At 39.5% G+C, this 24,567-nt stretch overlaps 1 protein-coding gene across 10 annotated transcripts in view; it reads right to left on the bottom strand.

The window, feature by feature from the left end:
• The window catches only part of OSBPL6 (oxysterol binding protein like 6), a 203,783-nt gene that overhangs the window by 94,038 nt on the left and 85,178 nt on the right, over positions 1–24,567 (bottom strand). For all 10 annotated transcript variants that reach the window (XM_032356047.1, XM_032356048.1, XM_032356052.1 and 7 more), the window contains exon 2: positions 16,992–17,181. The gene's annotated coding sequence lies outside the window, so the exon portion shown is untranslated. The remainder of the gene's footprint in view (positions 1–16,991; positions 17,182–24,567) is intronic.

The raw sequence follows: 24,567 nt of genomic DNA, 5'->3' as shown, positions 1-24,567 counted from the left end.
GACATGTCCCGAATGACGTCCAAAATACAGCCCCCCCACCCCCACCCCCATTCCCACCAAGCCATCATTTACCAAACTAAGGAGGAAAAAAGCACACAAACAGACAAGTTCTCTGATTGTGACTGCTGAAGACTGGTCACTCTCCACCCTCCTAAGATCCTTTACTAAGGAAATGAGTAAGACAGACCTATGTTCTACCTCACTTAGCCCTCTAGGGGGAGTTTTCGGAGGGTCTGAATGCTAATCAAGTAAACATGAAGGGAGCCAAGGATAACTGGCCCAGATACTCTTGAGAAGGAGCAGATTTCACATAAAGAAAAGCAAAGTTAAAAAAAAAAAAAAAAAAGGTGTGTGTGTGTATGAAACAATTTGAAAAATTATTCCCCCAGTAGAAGAGCAAATTATTCCGTGCAAGAGATAAATAGAGGGCTAATCTGGAATGTTAATCCTAGCAATAGAGAGGGTAGCTTTCATACTTTCACAAATTCAAAAAAAAAAAAAAAGTCTCTGAATAAGAAATAAGACAGGATGAAATGCAATGGTAACTGGCAAAGGTAAGAAATTAAGGAAACAAACAACGACACCACAAATTTAAAGTAATTAAAGTGACATTAATGAAGCATCAAATGATTCCCCAGAAAAATCTAGTCAACAGATAGGTTAAAAAGATCAAGTTGAAGAAATCACCTTGCAAATGAGAAAAAGGGCAAGACAAGTTAACAGATAATGGAACCCGAATCTACAGACATGAATAGCCCTGAACACAACCATTGAAAAAGAAAAGAAATAATGTTCAAAAATATTCCTTAACACAAGGAAGGCTTTGACTTGGAAAATTAATCTTTAACAATAAAAGGAAATATCTGGGGTTCCGGTGGCTCAGTGGGTTAAGCCTCTGCCTTGGTCTCAGGTCATGATCTCAGGGTCCTGGGATCAAGCCCCGCATCAGGCTCTCTGCTCAGCAGGGAGCCTGCTTCCCCTCCCCGCTGCCTGCCTCTCTGCCTATTTGTGATCTCTGTCTGTCAAATAAATAAATAAAATCTTTAAAAAAAAAAAGTGAGCAAAGAATACACAAAATAATATAATAAAAATATTTAGAAATGTAGAACATAGCTAAAGCCATGAGGAAAGGAAAATTTATGGTCTTAATCATTTGCATTACTAAACGCAAAAGAATAAAAACAAATGCACTAAGTTTATAATTCATGAAATTAGAAGAGCCAAATATAGGGAAAATATAAATAAATGTCTTGGCTTTATTGACTTATTTTACATTATTTATTTATTTATATGTTCATTTCTAAATATGTAGAAAAAGTGTACAGAATGAAGGTCATAAAAAATATATAACCAAGGACTAGAAGACACTAAGTTATTAGATAATTGTTGCAATCTATAAGTAACTAAAAGTGATAACTATTCAAAAGCTAAATATTCTATAATCATCCTGATTTAAAAAGTATACCATTTAAGGGGCACCTGGGTGGCTCAGTGGGTTAAAGCCTCTGCTTTCGGCTGGGGTTGTGATCCCAGGGTCCTGGGATGGAGCCCCGCATCCGGTTCTCTGCTCAGCGGGGAACCTGCTTTCCTCTCTCTCTCTGCCTGCCTCTCTGCCTATTTGTGATCTGTCAAATAAATAAATAAAAATCTTAAAAAAAAGTATGCCATTTAATATTCATCCACAAATATTTAAGAAAATTATAAACTCTCAAAATTATAACTTGAGAATTCTAGCCCTTGAGAAACTCTGATACAGGTTCTTCCCAACTTTCTCGAAACTTCATGATTACAAATATGTTATTTACTGGAAATCTGCCTAAAGAGAGCCCTGTGGCTATCCCAATGACTGGAACCAGTATGTCGTATGCATCTGACAAAGCACTCTCAGGGAGGGATCTTCCAGATAACAAGAACAAAAAATCCCCCTGCAGCTGTCCAACTGATCCTTGGGCACAATCAAGGTCAAAGAAAATAAACAGGGTGGGGGAAGGCTCCATAAAAGCTGCCTCCATGGACCAAGATGTGGGGAAAGCTGGGGATCTGCCCCAGGGCTGAATCAGCAAAGGCCTCAGTTCAGGGAGTAGAGAGGCCTGGCGGGGGGGTGGGGGGGGTGGGGGGTGGGGGGTGGGGGGGGGTGGAGTGGGGTAGTGGTGCTTCATATTCTGGCAAGATAGACACCCTTTCCTGAGCCTTTCCCATTGTGAGTTCCTGTGTCCAGGTTCAAAGACCCATGGCCCACTAAAGACCATGGTCCATCAAATTTCCGTTCCTAGGAAAAGCACCAGAGAATGCCAGGGCATGGTTCTAATAGCCTCATGAAGGGAACATCTGTTCTTCATGGATCTCTCTTCTACATCATATGGAGTAAGAGGACAGCATCCCAGAGAGCCATGAGGTACCAGCAACGGCACATCCCTTTCAGCACACAGCACTAGCAAAGGAAGGAGTACACAGCTCAAAATAAACAGACTGCGACACTAAACCTAAACAAATTCTTGGGGAAAGTGCCAGAATCAGTGCCACACTGGTTGAACCAGCTTAAACTTCCTCTAATGATTTAAGAATTGTTCTACTTATTTATTGGTAACTTTTCATATCAAAGTTTTCCTGAAAGTCAGCTGAAGTCAGCCATCTTTGAATATCACACTAATCTATTAAATTATAATGTGGCAATGACCTTATTTGAAATCTGTGATTTGAGCTGATTTTTTTTTTCTGAGCTGATGTATTTTGTAACAGGGACATATGCCCTAGATTTAATAATTATATATTCTTACTAATCTAGTTTTAATCTTGTAATTGGTAGGAAACTTTTATTCAGGAATATGGCCCCACTCTTTCCTCTTATTTTAGGTTTTATTGGGGTTTGGACATTATGCACTGGACTATTCTCAGAACTAAGTCTTTAAAACCCTGTAATCATAAAGAGATTAGGGAATTGGTCCTTATCCTGAACAACCAAACACCTCATACTATTCCCTCGAGTAATTCTTCTCTGGACATCTATGAATTTTATAATTAATAAAACATAAATGGCCTTTCAAACAATTATCGAGTAAAAAAATGACATATCAAACATATTATTTTGAGGTAGGGACCTAGAAAACAGATTATCACCTCCTTCCTAGCTTTCTCTATTGAGTCAGGAGAAAAATACTAATAAAAACAGCAGCCCCTTAGCATGTGTCAGGCCAGATGTCACACTCTCCAGCCAGGAACTCTTCTGTTATTCATAGTGTACAGATGACCAACGTAGGGTTTAGGAAATTTATTAAATAGGATCCTCGGTTTGGTTTCCAAATCTATTTGACCTCAAAGACCATGACACAAATCCTTACATTGCTATTTACCCTTAATTTACTAATTAATTAATAAATTAACCAAATGACAAGTCTAGGTTTTTTGGTTTTTTTGTTTTTTTTTCTTACAGGATGGTACTGATGGCAAGCAATACAAATTTATAGAGGATTTTAACCTGGGATTCATGGGTGGATTTAGCACATTCATAACCTAGAAATGGGGTGCCTGGGTGGCTCAGATGGTTAAGCATCTGCCTTCAGCTCAGGTCATGACCCCAGAGTCCTGGGATTGAGCCCCGCATCGGGCTCCCTGCTCAGTGAGGAACCTGCTTCTCCCTCTCCCTCTATCTGCCTCTCCCCCTGCTTGTGCTTTCTCTTTCTCTGTCTCTGTCTCTTTCTCTCAAATGAAGAAATAAAATCTTTAAAAAAACAAATAAAAAATAAAAACCAGAAATGATGTTGAAAGTGCTGGGTATACACGCATCTTATTTTCCTAGGGAGATATTCACCAGCTTTTGTCAGATTATCAAGTGGCTAAGAACGTACATCCTTGGGAGTTCATATTTCTAAGAGGACTGTTGTTACCAGTATAGATTAAAAAAAACAATCCACGGTCACAAAAGCTGGATCATATATTTAATAGAATGAGATCACAGGACATTTGATTCTAATGGAAGTGTGTGCCACGAACACTTTTGACAAGGCCGTTTCAAGTGTCACTTTGATAATTTTACCAGAGCTAATTTTCTAAGATTTGTCAGCCACTTTTTCATTCAGCATTTGATTTCTGACTCTCACTAACATGTTTTCAAATGAAGCTTGGTAGTGTCATAATTCCTATTTTAACAGGAAAAATAATATTGGGAACTACAGTTCCCGTGACTGCTAATAAGTACGGATTGTCAGAAGAGTGCAGACCTTTTGGCAACAACAGGAAACACTGAAGATTTGGCTTCTGCTTTGTGACCTAAAATAATAATGCATTAATCCATGTTGACTGCATATAAACTGTTACCGAGGTACCAAGTGACGAGCAGCAGCAAATGTCCTGTTCTCTAGAAGAATTTCCTGTCAAAATAAGCGTTTCTGTACTAAGCTGAGGTATACTGAAGAGTTAGCTAAAGCAGATAAATTGGCTTAGGTTGAAAATGCACTCTGATGCACTGTCACTGGGAATGTAAAATGGCGTAACTGCTATTGAAAATGGTAATGGTGGGGGCATGTGGGTGGCTCAGGCAATTAAGCCTCTGCCTTCAGCTCAAGTCATGATCCCAGGGTCCTGGGGTCGAGCCCCACCTCGGGGGGGGGGGGTTCCTGCTCAGTGGGGAGCCTGCCTCTCCCTCTTCCTCTGCCCCATCTACTCCTGCTCCCTCTACCCATATTCACTCTCTCTCTCATAAATACATAAAATAAAAAAGAATAAGATAAAATAAATTAAAGAGAAATCTATTTTAAAAAAAGAAAATGGTATGGAGGTTCTTTAGAAGTTAAAAATAAAATTACTACATGATTCAGCAATTCCAGTTCTGGGTATATACCCAAAAGAACTGAAAGCAGGGACTTGAACAGATATTTGTGTATCCATATTCATAGCAGCGTTCTTCATAATAGCTAAGATATGGAAGCAATTCAAGTGTCCATCAGCAGATGAATGAATAAACAAAATGTGGTATATTTGTACAAAGGAGTATCATTCAGCCTTAAAAAGGATGGAAATTCTGATACATGTTACGATGTGCATGAACTTTGAAGACATCTGGCTATGTAAAATAAGGACAAATATTGTAGGAGTCTACTTATATGCAGTACCTAGAGTGGTCAAACTCACAGAGGCAGAAAGTAGATGGATGGTTGGCAGGGTCTGTGAGTGGGGAACATGGAGCTTGTGTTTAATAAGTACAGAATTTCTGTTTAAAAGATGAAAAAGTTCTCAAGAAAAGTTGTTGTCTGGGGTGGGGGAATGGGCAAAATGGCTGAAGAAGAGTGGGAGCTACAAGCTTCCAGTTACGGAATGACTAAGTCATAGGGATGGAAGACACAGCCTAGGGAAAACCGTCAATGGTATTGCAAGAGCACTGGAGGGTGACAGATGGCGGCTACACTTGTGGCAAGCACAGCCTAACACAGAGTTGTCCAAGCCCTGTGCTGCACACCTGAAACTAATATAACATCGTATGTCAACTGCACTTCAAATAAAAACAGAAAACAGTGGTTTTCTGAGTCTACTGGGGTGGCTGCAACAAAATACCGTAGACTAAGCAGCTCAGAAACAAGCATCTATTTCCCACAGGTCTGGAGGCTGGGAAGTCTGGTATCATGGCACCAGTGGATTTGGAATCTTGTAAAAAACCACCTCTTGGTTCACAGTTGGCCATCTTCTTATTGCGTCCTCCCCTAGCAGAAGGGGGCAAGGGATCTCTACAGAATCGCTTTTCATTCCATTTGCCTGGGCTGCACGCTCAGGACCTAATTACCTCCCCACTTCCTAATACTATCCCCTTGGGAATTAGGATTTCAACATATGAATTTTGGGGGGACCCGGACATTCCGACCACAGCAGTGGGGATGGTTATAGAATAATGTGAAGGTATATAATGCCTCTGAAATGAGAATTTTAAAAGTGTTAAAATGGCAAATTTTATGTATATTTTATAACAATAAAAAAGCCCTATATTATCACCTATAATGACTTTTATAACATGCAGACATTAATTTTGTACTATTTTATGCTCAGGTTTCATTTTCTTTGTAAAATCTTTCTTAATCTATTAGAAATGCCGCATCGATCTGTATTACTTCTATAGTTATGCATACATATTTTATTGAATATGCCCCACCCTGTGTTTATCTGTCCTGGTTCCGTGTGATCTTTGTGAGGGGGGGCTATGTCCCTTTCATCACTGTAGTCTGATGTCAGGGGCTATAATAACCAGTCAGATTGTTTCCTGGGCTTCTCGTTTCAGTGAAGACGTAAGCCCTCCATTACAGACATTAAATACAGTTGACTGTGACACCAGCCTGCCTGAGACATCACCCTCAGGCCAGTTCTTTGATTTTATTATATTTGATAGGCCAAAATAATCCAAATGAGTTGCAGACTGGAGTTTCTTATCTGTTCAGTAGTTAGGAAGACTGTACAAAGTTCAACATTCCCAAGAGAAAACCTCATGTTGGTCCTAAAAAAAGACCCACCCGGCTGCTAATGGTACTCTTGAGGCCCGGGGCGTTATCTGTTCTGTTCTCCCTGGTGCCAGGTCATACATGAGGAGCAGGATATAGAGGCAGGAGTGTAATTCTTTCAAAACACAAATGAATTAGCCTGACTGCCAAGAGTTACCGCACCTGCCACCCACCTAATTTACTAGCCATTATCTACCCAGTCACAAATATTTCCTGATTAGGAGCCTTACACAGAATTTTTTAGAACTGCCACCCCTCCAGGATAGCAAGGTTTAGGTAGGCCTTTACCCACGTATCAGAGAGCTCATACTTCTGTTTGCATTGGGCATTCAGTATGAAAGCTGGTTTCAATTATTTCTCATTCATTGCCAGGGGAGAGAAGGCAGAGCTGACAATAACGGAGGATTTAGGGTGGGGCCCAGGCTCTTCAGCCTCAGGTACTCATTTAACTGGGGTGTGGTAATCTTCACCCCCACTTCGTGGTGAGCTGGAGCCACTTAAGGCTCCAGAAGGCACTGGGTGCATCTCTCGCCAGCCCAGCCTTCAGAGACCTCCTTTGGGAACGTGAAATTGGCCATGGTGAGAGTATGTAAGCCAGGCGAATCAGCAGCGCCCCCTTTTCTTCGAGGGCTTATTTTTAAGCCTTTGCCAGTACCCCACTGCCTAGATCCTATGCTGTTTTTTCCTTTTATTTTTACACTGAAAAGAAAAAAACAAAACAAAACATGGATTGCCTAGGTCTGAAACCTATCCCAACTTTGCCATTTCCTCGCTATGAAACCTTGGGGAATTTACTTAATTTCTCTGTGCCTCAGTTTCCTTATTGATAAAACAGGAATAAAAACATCAATTTCATGAAGTTGTAAGAAGTAAATGCCATAATTCGACATTTACTGCAAAATGGTTAGTTATTACACCTCCACTTTTGGGCCCCTTATCCAAATGACTATTTCCGGGAGAGCATCAATTTCCTCCATGAACAGGTTCAGGACTCCTAACTCTCAAGACTACCAATTTTGAGACTGATTTGACCCATGACACTGTTTTATCAAAAGCCCGTATGAAAAAGGTTTGCTAATTTTCCATCAAAGGATCAAGAGCACTTTGGGGGCAACTGCATAATTTAACAAAAGTCCACAAAATACAAACTGACGTACCAGTTTATGTCTTTAAATGGACCTGGGGGCATATCCTTATTAAAAACAAGCCTACACTCAAATATAAGAGAATGATCAAATAACACACTTAAGATTATTTTAGTACCAAAAATAATTGAGACTGATATAAAGTGAAGTAATAGTAATGGCTTGATAAACTACATTTGAGGTCTGGATAGTATCTAATGCACGGTACGTTATAGTTAAAAACAACAACAACAAATGGATGGCACAAAGTCTGTGCTTGAGCCTTCCTTTTCCAGCAGATCACAAGATCTTGTGCTTCAGGACCTTTGTTTCCTTTATGCAGGGAAGATACTTCAGTGCCCAACTGACGTCATGGGATTTTACAGGAATCAAGAAAGAAAGAGGTACTTTAAAATACACACCGTGGGTGGTATATTTAAAGCATCCACCTCTTGGTTTCAGCTCAGGTGGTGATCTCAGGATCAGAAGATGGAGCCCCCCACCCCCTACGCTGGCCGGGTGGGTCTGAGCTCAGCAAGGAGTCTACTAAGATTCTCTCTTTCTCTCTCTCTGCCCCTCCCCCATGCTCGCTCTCTCTCAAATAAATAAATCCTAAAAAAAAAAAAATAAAATACACACACATATTGGGATAAAGCTCAAAGACTATATACAGAATCTATTTTAACCCCAAACTCCACTGAAAACAACAGTAAAGGGACTTTTTTTTTTTTTTTAGAATTTATTTATTTATTTGACAGCAAGAGAGAGAAAGAATATGGAGGTGGGCAAGGCACAGAGGAAAAGAGAAAGAATCTCAAGTAGACTGTACGCTAAGCATGGAGCCAGATGTGGGGCTTGATCTCATGACCCTGAGATCATGACCTGAGCCAAAATTAAGGGTCTGACACTTAACCAACTGAGCCACACAGGCACACCACCCTGTGTTCCCTTCTAAAGCAAAGCCCAAGAGTAGTGAGGACAGGCAGCAATAGCAACAGAAGTTTGGGACTAGAAAACAGATAAAAGTAGTAAAATGGTATGTGGTTCATTGATAAGTCTTGTCACAAAGATGATGAGTGGAAGTTTAAGGAATTCAAAGGAAGTTTTAATATATCATTTGATACTGAGCTGAGATGAAAAAAAGCTACTCTTCCCCAAATCCAAAGCCTGGAAAATGCCAACACTAGCCATCTGCTAGAGAGGTTTTGGGAAGGTGGTCCCAGGACCAACATGCCACCTGGGAACTTGTTTCAAATGCAAATTCTTGAGCTTGTCCATACTAGCGGGTCAAAACCTGTGAGGCCAGGCCCTATGTTTCAACAAGCCTCACTCTGGGCAGTAGGTGTGAAGGACTGCCCATCCAACCTTGTTCTTTACTGACCTAACACCAGCACTAGGGAATAATAATACAGTATGACACAGAGTCACTCCCAAGTAATAGATCTAAAGCCTCAAAAATAAAGAATTGTTAACATATTCCCTCAGAAATTAAAAAAAATTATAAGAATTTCAAGTGATAGCTGAAATGTTTAGCATTTCACATGCATATAAATGGCCTTCATACTACTAAAATCATTACTGAAAACTTCAGCAAGCTTACGAAAAACTATTTTTACTACCCACTCACACAGTATCTCCATTTATAAATTAAGAATAAGATAAAGCAGAGCTCTGTCATGAACCAACAGAATTTTATTGTATACTAATGCTTGCGATTACATTTTTGGGTTCCTAGATTCAGAAATGGGAAGAGATCACCCGGTCACCGTCTGATTCCATCGAAGGTGAGCAAACTTTTTACATCAAGGGCCAGACAAAATATATATTTTAGACTTTACAAGCCATACCATCTCCCCGGAGGTACTGAACACTGCTATTGTTGTGGAAAAGCAGCCACACAAACTACGCACGTGAATAAGCATGGCTATGTCCCGCTAAAACTTAATTTCTAAAGCCGGGTTTGCAAGCCAGTTTTGCCTGTGGGCTATAACTTGTTAATGTTTGAACTAGGTGATGGAAGATTAGGAAGCATTCTCAGGACCAGATATTGCAAAGTACTTTTAAAGACTACAGACTCCCAAACAGCTTCCCACGGCAGGTCTGTTAATCCACACAACGGTTGGCAAAGCGTTCACAAAGGAGATTCTGAGTTTAATGCCTTCTTGTCGACTTCAGATTTCTCTATCACCCTAATGTGTAAAAGAAGATGCTTTATGTTTAGAAATACATGAATTAAAAAATACTAATAAGATAAAGGGCAGAGAGGATTGCTTTGACAGGGGCAAACTTTTATCTAAGAGGCCAGTTTGTTGAAAAGCTCCGTGTGAAAAAGGTTCGCTCCCATTCACCTGAAAGATAACATCCTAAGTAGTCCAAGAGTATTTCAAGAAATGCATAAATTATTTTTAAGAAGGAAAAACATCAATTAACTTAATTTGTAAGTTTTGTTATATTTCTGACATCTAATAAGCTAAAATGAAGACTTAAAAAAGGAGAAAATCGGGCAAGTCCAAAAATGAGCGATGGGCCAAGTATAAGAGCATTTAAGTAATAAATTCTCAACATGCACCAGCCTCCCCACAGTCCCTTCCTGTGGAAATCTGGCAATGTCATCTCTGCAAATTGAAGAAACACTATATTTGATTTACTATAAACTTTGGTATTTCTTCACCAGTTCTTTCTTTTAAGTGTTTTATTTTGGAATAATTCAAGATTTGCAGAGGAGTTACAAATATACCACAGCCAAGTTCCCATTTACTCTTCCCCAAGGACTTCCTCCAGTTTTTAGAAGCTGACAACACAAGAGATTTTAACCTTAAAGTCCCAACTAAAAAAAAAAAAAAAAAAATTTGGAAATAAATTCACATGCCAAATTTGTAGGTATTGTTTAAATAAACTGTCCAGTGCTCTCAAATTCAGTACTCTGAACATGAAAATGTAGTCAGCACACTAGCCTTCAGTTCTCAGCTCATGTCACCTCAAAATAGACACCATCTCTGTCACTTTCTAGCACAATATTTTTTTCATTTCCTTCACAACACTTCTCCCGCCCAATAGTTGGGTTCATTTGTTTATTAGCATATTATCTGTTCCCAGACACTTTACCAGTTATGATTCCTGCTCTCCTTATTATACTCCTTGGGCCCAAAATAGTGACTGGTATATTCTGAGGGGACAGATGCTCAAGAGACGTTGCTAGAAGGATGACTGAATGAATGAACAAATGCCTCCACAAATGAGTGAACACTGCAGACCCAGCAGGAATGACACAAGGCACAGGATAAAACACACATATATTTCAGTTGTCATTGTTTCTGAAACCTCAGACCTTAAAAGTCTATCACCATCCTTAATACCCAGGAGCACTGAGTGTTATACACGACTAATGGGTCGTTGAACACTACGTCAAACACTAATGATGTACTCTATGTTAGCTAACTGAACATAATGAAAAAGTAATAATAAATAAAAATTTATTTTAAAACGTCTACCACCAGTCATACACAGTGAAGTTTCGGGGAGCCTGTGTGTTAGTCCATCACCTTTGAAATCACTTCTTAACTGCTGCAAAGTTTAGAATTGTTACTCCTGATACATCTTTGTTCTCTGAAAGCCAAACACTTCAAAGTAGAAGTGTCTCATTGCTACACCTGAAATTAATAGAACACTCTACGTTAACTATACTGGAATTAAAATAAATTTAAAATAAATAGAAGAAAGAAGTGTCTCGTTGGTTTACCACACACAGTACTTCCTAACATTATTCATCTGATGTGAAAAGTCAATAAAGAAAAATTTTAAATCCACCTCAAAGTTGGATTAATTACAGGCTTAATCATCCTTCTGTATGTAAAAGTTTATTTGAAAGAACTCAAATACTGGATTCTAACCTTATGGCGGCAGTTTGGGAATAAGACATTTTGAGGAGAAAAGTGAAAAGTTTAAAAGACGAAACAGGGAGTGATGTAGCGCTCCTTCTCCCTCCCTTGCTCAGCCCTCAGCTCTGGGTCCAGGAATCAGCCGGGGGGAGGAGAAAGAAAGGAAGGATAGATGTCTGGCAGGAAGAAGGATGGAAGGCAGGGGGGGCAGGAGACTACCTATCCCCATATTCTCTATGAGCACTTGCATTGATCCCATGATCAAATATTAGAAAATATGTTCAAGATCAAAGCACTTGATCACTTGATCAACCTAGAGGGGAAAAGGGCATTCCAAAATACAGATCGGTCAAATATCCATTTATCAAATAAAAAGAAGCAAGAAGACAAGAATGGGGCACTTTCAGGCTCTTTACTTCATTTAGAATGTTTTTCTTCTATCTCTGGACCCACACTGTTGAGGAAGGGTAGACACTAATAAATATATCTAATGCAGCACAAACCCATCCCCCATCCAAAGAGGACAATAATCCTACTGTCGCTTCTGGACCGTCTCCTGCTTACGATGTATTGAGTGGCAAATAACTCAAAATATCCGGTGAACTAAATGTTGAATAGACTGAATTTCACTGCCAAGAAACATATCAACATTGCTACTAAAAACGGAGTTGAAGGAAACATTTTCTAACCTCACACATAAATTTTGAAAGACCAAAACTAATGATAATAAAAGATAAATAAAACTCTAGAGCTTTTTTTCTGCATACAATTAAAGTCATAATAAGTAGTAGTCATGCTGAGCTTATTTATTTGAAACTATTTTATGTACTTAAAGAATAAAGCAAGTAAAGTGGTAATCTTATTTTGAACCAAGATTTTCAGTGTAAGTGAAAAGAGATACAGATATAAAATCAAATAATATTAAAACACCATAAAGTTAACTTGGAAAAAAGTCAGTTTGAACTCATATGTTTTATTTTTAAATATATATAGTTTCTACCCTGCCCTTGAAAAAGCCAAGAAACAGTGAAAACCTGTAAGAATGAGCCCTCTTAACACGCAGACTGTAGTTTCTGAATTCCATTAACTATTTAAAAGAACGAGGTTTCTTGGGATGGCTGGTACTTAGACTGGGGTAGGAAATGTACAAAAGGAGCTTGGGGCACTCTCTTGGTACAGAAAAGCAGGGTCAAGAAATTAATGGGACAGGAGTGCTTCCAGGATGTTCTCTATCTTGATCTGGTTGCTGATAATATGGAAATGGTTAGTTGGTGAAAATTCACTGGGATTCTTTTATAATAGGCTCTCTCTTCTGTATGTATACATAGAAGCCAATTTGAAGGGAATCCCAAGGAACAAAACAGGTATTATTTGAGGATCTGGGGAGGGAAATCACTGTAATTAATTAAAAACATAAGTATTTTAAAAATCTATGAATTTATGATGATACTCAAGGAAAAAGGAAACTCTTGCCCTAAAAGAAAAAACAAAAACAAAAAAAACAAAAAAACACACAAAGAAATATCTTTGACCACCCTTTAAAGAAATTAAAGCACTAATTCTGAAACTGTCTATCAAAAAGTTAATTTTAAGCTCGTACTCTGCTTTTCCTGGATGACTGTATTTCAGGGTCAAATACTAGTTGACCCAAATACATGACATCTACTTCTAAAGATCTTATTTATTTATTTGTTGCAGGCAGAGAGCGAGAGAGAGGCAGGCTCCCCACTGAGCAGAAAGCCTGATGCAGGGCTCCATCCCAGGACTGTGGGATCATGGCTTGAGCTGAAGGCAGACACTTAACTGACTGAGCCACCCAGGCATCCCGATGTCTACTTCACCTAAGAATAAAAGGGAAGAGGGATAAGTAAGTGTGTGTATGGGAATTCACTATACAATTTACTCTCTTTCTTTTTGTATAGTTTGAAATTTTTCTAAATGAAAGGTATTTTTTTTAAAGTAGAGAAAAAAAAACAGCAAAAGACAAAAAGACTCTTAAATAAATCAAAATCTCCTTCCTCCCTACTATTCACTTATGAAACCTATATTATTAAAGCGTACTTGTTTTTTTCCCACTTACTGCTTCATTCCAATTTTACCAGATATGTATCTAACGCACAATTTACTTTTCAAAGCTGGTCTAAATTTTTCAGATTTGGGGGTGACCATTTTTCCAAAACCTCACCTACCAGAATGAGAAAGACCATGTACAGGGGGCATCAACTGGTCTGAGCACAGCTTTTATCCCTGCAGAGAGACTCTTCCCTGGTCATTTGTTTCCACTCTTCTCAATGGAGTGAGAAGGAAATTCTGAGGTCCTCTCATTCCGCTTCCCTGTAGAAAAGACCTGGCTACCAGCCTGCTACCTTCCCCCTGGCCCCTTCAGCTCTTTAGAATTAGATGTCTGTTGAGCAGAAGAGACCTCCTTCAACCTGAGAGACAGAAGAGAAGGAGAAGTCTGGGAGAGGAAGAAAGGGGCAGGTGAAATGACACTGGCATTACCAATTCTCACTGGATATCGCCTCCATTTCCACTACCTAAGGGAGGAGTCTCACAGACCTCGAAGCAGATAAAAGGGAGCAAACATCAGCAAAGAGTTTCTCCTCTATCCATGTTATATTTGCTGACTGGCTAGCAGATTTACTGAGTTTACCTTTTTCATGACATTCCAACCCGTTTGATATGTCCATAATGGCTTTGAAGCACTCCCTACCCCATTTGGTCAGTCCTGGTTAAGAAAAGGGGAATGGGGAGGTAATAACAGAACTTCAAGAAAATGAGATAAAAGGGGCTTTCTGAAATATTTCCTGAGTATACATGCATACAAACTAATTCCTACGTTGAAAGAACAACACAAATAAACACATTTCATAAAGGAAATGAGATGCTTGCATTTTCCTTTTAAAGAAAAGTTTAGGGGCGCCTGGCTCAGTTGGTTGGGCGACTGCCTCTGGCTCAGGTCCTGGTCCTGGAGTCCTGGGATCAAGTCCCGCATCAGGTTCCCTGCTCAGCGGGGAGTCTGCTTCTCCCGCTGACCTCTCTCCTCTCATACTCTCCCTCTCTCTCATTCTCTCTCTCTCTCTCTCAAATAAATAAATAAAATCTTTAAAAAAAAAGAAAAAAGAAGAGTTTAACTTCTGTCTCGTGGTCAACTCACAACTCAGCAAATGTGTATGGGAACAAATTTCCATTTACTTTATTTCCATGAAATTAAACCTGATGGTCACAGGGACTCATGTATATTTCGTCTCTGTTTGTGGTCAAGTATCAAGAGATCCTAAGCAATACTGACCTAGGAGATTCCCTGAGACAGAGCAAAGTAACGCAGCCAGGACCCTAAACCACCTGAAATAAACATCCAGACCAGCCAGCCTTCAGTCCTGTCTGCTTCAACATTAAAAATGGATATCCTGAGACCTAAACTCCACTTCAAGTAACAGGCACTATCCATTCAAAGGTAAGTGAGTTGTTGGGACAAGCACTGCTGTTTGGGGATTGAGTCAGTTTCCTCTACTGTAAACGCTGATCAAATAATGTTTGGGTTTAGCTAATGTACACAGAAAAGGACCCTATGATTTGAAATGTTTTTGTGGTTAAAGTTCTTTATTACTGTATAAAAGTTTGATTCAATATCAAATTAACAGGAACATCCCCGCAAAGAGTTCAGCTTCCAACAATATATAGCGATCGAAGATGCAGAAAGAGACACTTTGTGATTTGACCACAACCTACTGTGCCTGAAGGTACACCTGATTCTGACAGCAAGGTTTCTCAATGTCAAAAGTTCCACACGTGTAGATGGCAGAGAACATTGTTCACTGAATCACTGTGGTGTCCAGACTGAGTCGGGGGCTGGTAGATGGACTCCAATCTCCATGGGGTTCATTCAAAAAGAGGTCAAATCAATGAATCGGTTTTGCCTCCCAAGGAAGAAAACAGTAAGATCAGGTGCTAGACTCTGGGTTCATACGCTATCACTCTGAAATGACAACCTCAAGGTCTGGAAACCTCACCACTATGAAAATCAGATTTCCAAACTAAGAACAATGGACCATTCTGATTTTGGAAAAGTCTTCCTTCTTCATAGGCCAGTCTCAGAGGGGTCGGCTCAACTTCAGAAAACCATCACTTTCCAAACACACACCTTTCATATAAAGCAATACAATGACAAACAAGAATGAAGACTAACAGTGTGTTATGCATAAAGTACATGGAAGTGACGTCATGAAAGGAGAGGAGAAGAAACTGACGCCCAAAGCAGGAGACTTGACCTCCAACGCCTACAGAAACCAAGACACATAACATGAACCTGGAAGGCTGGTTGCATTAAATATTTCGGGAATGGTAAATCTTAGCAAACTTCAGTCCTTGGAACAGTAATAAGACCAGATTTTTAATCTTCCAAGAGAAGCCAGGTATCTGATTTTTTTCTGTGATATTTCTAGATTGTTGAATATTGGGAATTAACTCTATTTTAAAAAGGAAAATGTTTACAGGTTAAAAGATTATTGTCTAATATTTGACCTATGGGCCGCTGGTTGGCAAGCTCTGCTCTAAAATGTAATTTTAAATAAGGCAGTAATAAACAAAAAGCTTCTCACATAACTATGATTACATTAAAGTGTTGAGCCTTGGTTTCTGCTCTACCAAGAGGAACCGGTCCATGCAAGGAAAGGGTAGGAGCAGTATCAGAAGATTTGAGGTGTTTCCCAAATTACAGAGGTCTAAATTAACACCACAACCACCCCTGTGCCCCAGGGCAAATAAGAGTTTGAGTAGAGGACACACAGCTTGTGAGAACCCATAAGAACTCTGCTGGTACACCCTCCCACTCTGGGCATCACTGACCTCAAGACAGTAGAAATTTTTGTGTTAACTGGGAGGAATGTGTCCGAATTGTGAAGATCGAAGTCACTGAGCCTAAGATATCACACAGCATATGTGACGTGGCTCTGAAAATAATAACCACAAATACCAAAGATGACAAGGAGCCCCCACACCATAGTAAGCATTGCTGACATCTGATTAATTATTTCAGTCTTGGGAAAAAAAGAAAATCAACCACTGGTTTTCTAAGAAAGATTATTAAAAAAGGGATACATTTTAAGAATATGTGTATGCAAGCACCTATGTACATATATGTAAATAATCAAGCAGGGTTAACATTTCCTTTTGTGGGCTTATTATCTGCAGCTTTTTTACCCCAGAAGGGAAGGGCAATGTCTTATTTCCACATGTCAGACTACAGATAGAAAAAGGTTAACAAATCTTTTGGTATGTTTTTCTACTTCCTAGCCTAAAAAAAAAAATACAGCAGAACTTTTTATGAAGATGCCTAAACATAACCAGGATTATTATATATTACTTTGCAGTCTCATAGAACACAGAAAAGAACGTATAAAGAAACATCTTCCCGTGATTTGGTAACGTCTCACTAATCTTTTGCTGTTATTAAGCGCTGCCTAATCTAATCCTATGTCTGATCTTAAGCTTGTGTTCTCCTAACTCACCTTGTAACCAGGTGTCAAAGTCTTCCAGTCAGTGTCAAGGTAAAAGCTGTTCAAAGTGGTTTATCCTCAGATGCCAGCAGCCTTTTCCCTGGGACTCGGTCTGTCTGTTGACCGTGCTGGGGTGATCTGGTCAATGACAGGAGCGGCTCCTTGATTTCTTTCTCTTGCTGTTTTATGGCAAGGGGCAGAACTGAAAAAGAGAGATTACGCTCACATAGTACAACTCCACAGAACTTCCATGAGCTTCTCAGGGGACTGTGGATGACCAATCAGAAAATTCTTTCCAGTATATCTTTTGAGGAGAAAGTTCATAAGGGATGGTCTCAGATTTTTACCTCTTTTGCTCAGTCTTACGGAGTCTCAAGGATGTAGCCACTGAATGCATCAGCCATCTGTAACACTCATAACTGACATCTTACCCAGAGTCTGGACTAAGAAAACTCTCAATTTATACAGCAGATATTTTCTAAAAGGGGGCAAAGCAGATTTTCCAAAAACATGTTTAACTCTCCAATTAAATGCTAACCTTAGTGTGTGTGTATGTGCGTATGTACGTATGTAAGTAGGCTCCACACCCAGTTTCTTTCCCTCCTTCTTTCCTTCCTGTAAGGCTCCACACCTAGCACAGAGCCTAATGCAGGGCTTGAATTCACCACAATGAGATCAATCCCTGAGCTGAGATCAAGAGTCAGATGCTTAACTGACTGAGCCACCTATGTGTCCCTAAACCTTAGTTTTTAAAAACAGTAAGTGTAAAGTAGTTTCGCCACATAACCGTACTATGTACCCTGATAAAGACTCACTCGTAGTCTGTAATGTGCCATACAGAGGGCAACTGCCAAACTCCTAGAACAATCCTCAGCAGAAAGAGCTGACTAGGGGCACCTGGGTGGCTCATATGGTTGGGTGTCTCCCTTTGGTTCAGGGCATGATCCCAGGGTCCTGGGACAGAGCCCTTCATCAGGAGTCTGCTTCTCCCTCTCTCTCCCTACTGTTGCCCTTGCTTGTGCTCTATTGTTCTGTCAAATAAGTAATTTTTTTTTTAAAGCTGACTATACTATCAAAGAATACAGTTTTCAACTTGATATTATTTCTCAGAAGGCAAAGGATATTTTATGAGAAGATAAACTATGTTCACTTTAAGGCAAAGAAGAAGTAGTGGCAGGGGGAGGAGAAAAGAGGAGGAGGAAGAGGAGAAGGAAGAGGGGGAAGAAGAAGAAAAACCTGGTACTCCAAAGTAGAAGATCAGAGTAGGGTTACTCTGATCCTGAAATGAGACAGAAAGTTTTTCCTTCAAAGCATAAACCTCTCCAGCAAGTTTGGTTATTCACAAGGTAGTTTTAAAAAGCTTTAAAAGTCCCCAGGCTTGATTATTTTTCAAGCCTCTTTTTTCACTTGCTTTTGGTTTTTCTCTTTTTACTTAAGGAAAAGGAAAAAAAAATGCACAAATACATATTCTGAAAGACAAAGACTTCACAGAGGAGCAAAAGATTGATGCCTACTCAGGAGCCTCTGCTGTGACTGCTCCTATAAGTAACATTTTTCCAGGAAAAAAAGGGGGGGTGGTATTTTAACACCCCCTACACCTCTACAAAAAATTTTTTAAAAACCTCTATTACGCTGTAAGGCAATCCCATACATCTTATAGGTCCTAAGTAAAATGTCATTGATGACTGCTATGATGACCTAGAACTAAAGTCAGGGTCCATCAAGATTATTTTTGTATGCTCAGCATGACACCTGCTTTCTTTTTTTTTTTTTCTTTCTGCAAACACCACTCAATCCCTACTCTTTAATCCCACATAATTGTAGGCAGACTGAATACGGTCTGCTGCAGGAAACCCCCTCCCCACTTTTCTTTGCTCTTTACTATGATGGACTCTGCCAAGCTTTGGAAAAGGAGAGGACACTGAAAAAGTAAAAGAAGAAAACTATGGCAAAGCCCACCCTCCATCGCCCCCACCCCCATGCTAAACTGCAGGTTCTTTTCGCCCGTGCCCATTGCTGTTCCCTGGTCTTACTCGCCATAACCTCTTACAATCCCGAAAGGGCAAGTGGGAGAGTAAAGAGAAAAGATGACCATGGAGTAAAATCATGGTTTCCTCTCTGTTTCCCCCCGTCCAGCAGCAGAGGAAAGGAAGAAGGCAGGTGAACCCTGCTCACCACATCTAAGGGATTCCCAGATGGTGCATGTGTTTTGTTGCCAGCCTAGCCCAAGGAGCATTTTTCCACTTCATTCATCTCTTTTCCCTTTGCCTATACGTCCTTCAAAACCTACCTCAAAATCACTATCACCAAAACCTTCACTGATCTTCTCTGCTAGAAAGAAGCAACTTATCTCACCTGATATCTTGGTCGGTTCTACTGGTATATAGAGCTGTCTTGCTTACACCTGTTATCTCCTCTATCAGACTGTGCTGAGTCTGAGAAGCAAAGACTGGACCTTGGTTTCCCGCACACAGTAAGTATGAGTTAAAAAGTGAAACTTACAATACTTCTATTTGTATGTATGTGATTTGTAAGAAATTAATCTATTATTGTTCCTTTTGCACAAAAGCGTGTTTTTCTACACAGTGTGTATGGAATGTCACAGCATAAAGCTTTTGGCTTGTTTTGAGACTATAATGAAGGTTCATATGGACATTCTGCACAACTTTCAAGATGACAGCAACCACAATAAAGTGCAGAACCTTCTATAACCTTCGGGGAGTGGGGGTGGCTGACCATTCTGATTAAAAATTAGCACTCTATCAATATGTGGTTCAGATATAATCAGTCATCCCTGATAGTTCCTGAAGCCAGAAATATTAGGCATAATTATTTTAATTCAGCCTCAAAAACTTGATTAGGACAGAAAGATTTATATCACCATATTCAAGTTCCACATTTGCAGGTGGCTAATATATTGTCTTGTTAAAAAACCAGGAAGTCTAACCAAGTGACAACAAAACTTCATTTAATTAAGAAACTGTACAGGGCTTTTTCCCTTACACACAAACTGTGTGTAGAAGTCCAAAGGTACTAAGCTTATAAAGTTCAAGTCTGATTACTCCTTGTGACAACACATATTGAAGATTAACTCTTAAAGCTCTTGTTGAAAGTATACTCAGACAAGGGAAGAGGTAGTTTCTTTTTAAATCTATGATCAAAATTAATGCTTTTTAAAAAAAATTAATCTGCTTTTTATCAAAACACATGAAAGGAATTATGTTCTAATTTATATATATATATTTTTAAAGATTTTATTTATTTATTTGATAGAGAGAGATTACAAGTAGGCAGAGAGGCAGGCAGAGAGAGAGAGGAGGAAGCAGGCTCCCTGCTGAGCAGAGAGCCCAATGCGGGACTTGATCCCAGGACCCTGAGATCATGACCTGAGCCGAAGGCAGCGGCTTAACCCACTGAGCCACCCAGGCGCCCCTATGTTCTAATTTAATGTTATATTCTATAGACCAAAAAGCTTCCCCAACACCTTCCACCTAAGCAATTAATAAATTAGAAATTGTAAAGGTTGGAAAGGCTGATTCAGACAAAGTCGTCTAAACCAACCAGTAACCGGGTAGGAGTCTTTGAAGAATCTCATCAGGGAGAGTTGAGTGATTTGGCAAAGGTTCCTTCTGAATGGCTTATTCAGGAAGTAAATGATCCATTATCTTTGCAACAGAATTTTTCCTGTAAGTTGTGTGACTAATCCTCCTACGGTCTGAATTTTGCCCACTATACACCATGTTCTTGTCCAGCACACTCCCCACACATTCCGCTCATTCCTTAGTCAGGCCCCTCAGAGCACATGATGTATCCTACCAAACACTAGACTGTCTGGCGTAGCTACTAAGTTAATGCATAGAATGCAAGATGGAGACAAGAGAAAGCGAGCTCTATCATTCTGTAACATACTAAAGTAAAGATTCTTAAAATAGTAAAAACAGAAAGACCAGCAGAAGAGTATTTACACAAAGTTAGCAGTCTATATAGCAAAGTCTATTTCACAACAAAAATAAGAGATGAGATGTTTCTGACTATTTTCTGCACATTAGGTGACCCATTGTGCTGACTCAATGCCCGCATCATGTTCACAAAAATGGAATGGTCTTTATTTAAGGTTAAACATCGTAAATTGCTTTCCCAGAAAACTGTAACCTAAACTATGGCATAAGACCTTCTCTCATTATCTTGTCTACTTGGTCTACCATCTCCACTAAATACCTTAGTTGGTAAAAAGATTTTGCTATTTTGATTTTTTCACTTGCAACAAGGTTAAGACAAGAAATTGATTTTCCTCTTCTTATCTGTGACAATCTCAAATACACTGAGGATTTCTACACTGTCTAAACGCCTGGAGGATAGATTTAGTGCTACAACCCAACGTTCTATGAAAACAAGCTGTCTGTGGTAACTTCCTAAAGATGAAAAACACGATCTGTAGGCACTTTCACCTAGCAACTACTGTGGTTTTCCTGTCAATAACTGAAGAGCTGATTTTTAACTCAGAAATGTATCTAATCTCATTTGTGCTACCATATATCAAATAAGCTAAAATTCACCATCTGATACAACATAACAGAGTTTTCACAACTGATATTAAGCATTAATTAATTTATCCACTCAACACTAAGTCATTGTGCAGTTTTTATATCCAAACATTAAAACCAGACATTAAAGAAACATAGAAATGTAACAATCAATAAATATAAAGCTCCTTCCCTTAAGAAATTTAGAGTTGAGGGGCACCTGGCTGGCTCAATCAGAAAAGCATGGGACTCTTGATATCTGGGTCATGAGGTTGAGCCCCACGTGAGGTGTAGAGATTATTTAAATAAATAAAATAAAATAAAAAAGAAATTGGGGCACCTGGGTGACTCAGTGGGTTAAGGCTCTGCCTTCAGCTCAGGTCATGGTCTCAGGGTCCTGGGATCGAGCCCCACATCCGGCTCTCTGCTCAGAGGGGAACCTGCTTTCCCCCTCCCACTGCCTGCTTCTCCACCTACTTGTGATCTCTCTCTCTGTGTCAAATAAATAAATAAAATCTTTAAAAAAACATTTAGAGCTTAGCCATAGATAACAGGATACAGTATGTGAATAATCTTTTTAAGTTACAAAACCAGAAAATATATTATGGATATTCATGGCATGAAAATATTCATTCTACCTTAGAATTTCTGAGGCAGGTGGAAAGTAGATGGGGGGGGGGGCTTGCTCAAAAGGAGACATCTGAAAGATGAGTAGATTCAGGCAAGAAATGAACAAAAGCAGAGACGGATACCAAGGACATTTCAAACAATGATGAAAAGTGTATGAAAATCAACAGAGGATAAAGCACAGACTTATTTCAGTACTCAGAGTCTATGGTACAAAAAAAAAGGAGGGTTGGGGTGGAGAAAAGGCAGAGAGGAGGTATGGAACACTTACGACCTTCCACAAAGGCTTCTGTGGAAGGTCTTAAATGCTAGCGCAGGACCAGATTTTACTAGGTGGGCTGTAGAGAACAGGAGTTGAGTTCAGAGCAGTGGAATCATGTGATTATGCATCAGTGGGGCCAATCCAGGAGAACAAATTTGAGGAAAGAGAATCCAGAGGCATCAGAGGACCTCAGAAGACATTAGCAGCCCCCAAAGGAGGGTGGAGCTACCTGGGAGAGTGGGCATCCAAGAGGGACACAGGAGGAACTTCTATTTGACAGAGCAGAATGTGATCCTGTTTGACAACATGTATTTCTTGTCTTGGCAAAATAATGGGAAATAAAGGCCAACCATTTTTTCAGAAACATGACTAAAGAAGTAATACATGGTCAGCCTGTTAATAAACTGAAGTATTTCACTCAGCACATTTTCTAAATCTGTTGTATTTCTATGATCTAGGCCAATTTTTTTCAGATTTGTTTGTTTGTTTGTATCTAACTTGGTTTAAATTGATATGTATTTCTCCAACGTTGGGGAAAGTGTTCTATTTTTCCAGATCCCAAAGGCCAAGAATAAGGACCTGGCATCTATTAAGGATTCAAAGAAAATTTCTTTTTCCAAATTTAATAATTTTGTCAATGCTGACAAAAATTCAGATGACTGATTATACAGGTAAGAATTCTGATTATCTATTACTTAAAGGAGTCTTCAATTTTATTATTCCCTTGACAATTTGTTTTATAACCAAAAAAACAAATAATACAGAAGCTACTCCATGGTTCTATTATTTAGTTGAATAAAATTTCATTTAAAAATTGTAAAGTGCTATATGGAGTGCTGGGGTGGCTTAGGTGGTTAAGGGCCGACTCTGGATTTCGGCTCAGGTCATGATCTTGGTGTCCTCGGAGGGAGCCGCAGCCCTGTGGTCAGCAGGGAATCTGCTTCAGGATTCTCTCTTTTTTCCTCTGACCCACTCCTCACTTGCTCGCGCTCTCTCTCAAATAAATGGATAAATCTTAAAAAAAACAAAAACAAAAACAAAAAAATCTTTTTTTAAAAAGTTTTAAAATATGCTTCGGACATATTCTGATCCTCTAAAAAGAATATGCTCTAGAGCAAGAATTAGTACTTTCCCTGTGAAGGTCCAAATCAGTAAACATTTTAGGATTTGTGGGTCATACATTTGCAACTAATCAACTCTGCCATTGTAGCAGGAAAGCGGCCAGAGGCAAAATGAATGAGGATGGCTATATTCCAGCAAAACTTTCCTTACAAAAAAGTGGTGGATCGCATTCAGTCCTTGGACCACAGTTTGCTGACCCCTTCCTAGCAGAGAACCCAGCTATGGCAACTTGGTGTGATTTCATTGTTTTTTGCTCCTCAATGTACATAACTCGTGAACTGACCCAAAAAAACTACTCTGAGAAAATGGTCTCCAAAGAAGATCTCTACTGCTAGAGTAGTATTAAAAGGAAAACAAAATAAAGAGGTTCTAAGGAAGCGATGCATGTAAGTAAACAAGAGAAGTCTGGATCGTTTAGAAGGGGATGTAGAGTTCGGTGAAATCTCAGATCACTGCTAAGGAAGTCCAATGTATATTCTAAGAGGAAATATGAAAATGTGACTCAAGAAACCATTTCAGGAAGTGCTCCAACTAATGCCCCAAATGCTCATTCATGAGGAGAAAAAACTTAGGGGAAAGCTTTAGCTATTAAATAAGACTATATTAAGAAATGCATGAATCTTAACAGAATATTCATGTGAGAAAAAGCCAGGGAATTTGGAAATTTATGGAAGTCTCCGATCATGCTTCCTTCATGAATTCTGATGATCCTACTATATTTACTTCACAGAACCGGGGGGAAAGTAAGGAAATACTGTCATCAAAGCTTACCCATCTATATTTAAATCTATAAAAGACTTATGACAAAAAGTATCTTAATTCACTCTCATCGGCTCACCACTAAGTCACCACTGAAGGTGACCCGGGTTCCTCACGTGGAAAATGTGGCTCCTTCACGGAGGCAGCAGAGGACTAAGTGAGCTGATGCATGTGAAGTGTTCAGAACAGACCCAACGCTCAGGAAACTTGGGTGCACTGATGCTCCTGCATCTCGCCTGAGTCCCTTCTCCCCGGCCAGGCTCACTGCTGCTCGCCCAGGGTGGCCCTGCCTAAC

The sequence above is a fragment of the Mustela erminea genome, chromosome 8 (genome assembly GCF_009829155.1).
Source record: "Mustela erminea isolate mMusErm1 chromosome 8, mMusErm1.Pri, whole genome shotgun sequence".
Classification (NCBI taxonomy): Eukaryota; Metazoa; Chordata; class Mammalia; order Carnivora; family Mustelidae; genus Mustela; species Mustela erminea.
This window is presented reverse-complemented; position numbering and strand designations above follow the sequence as displayed.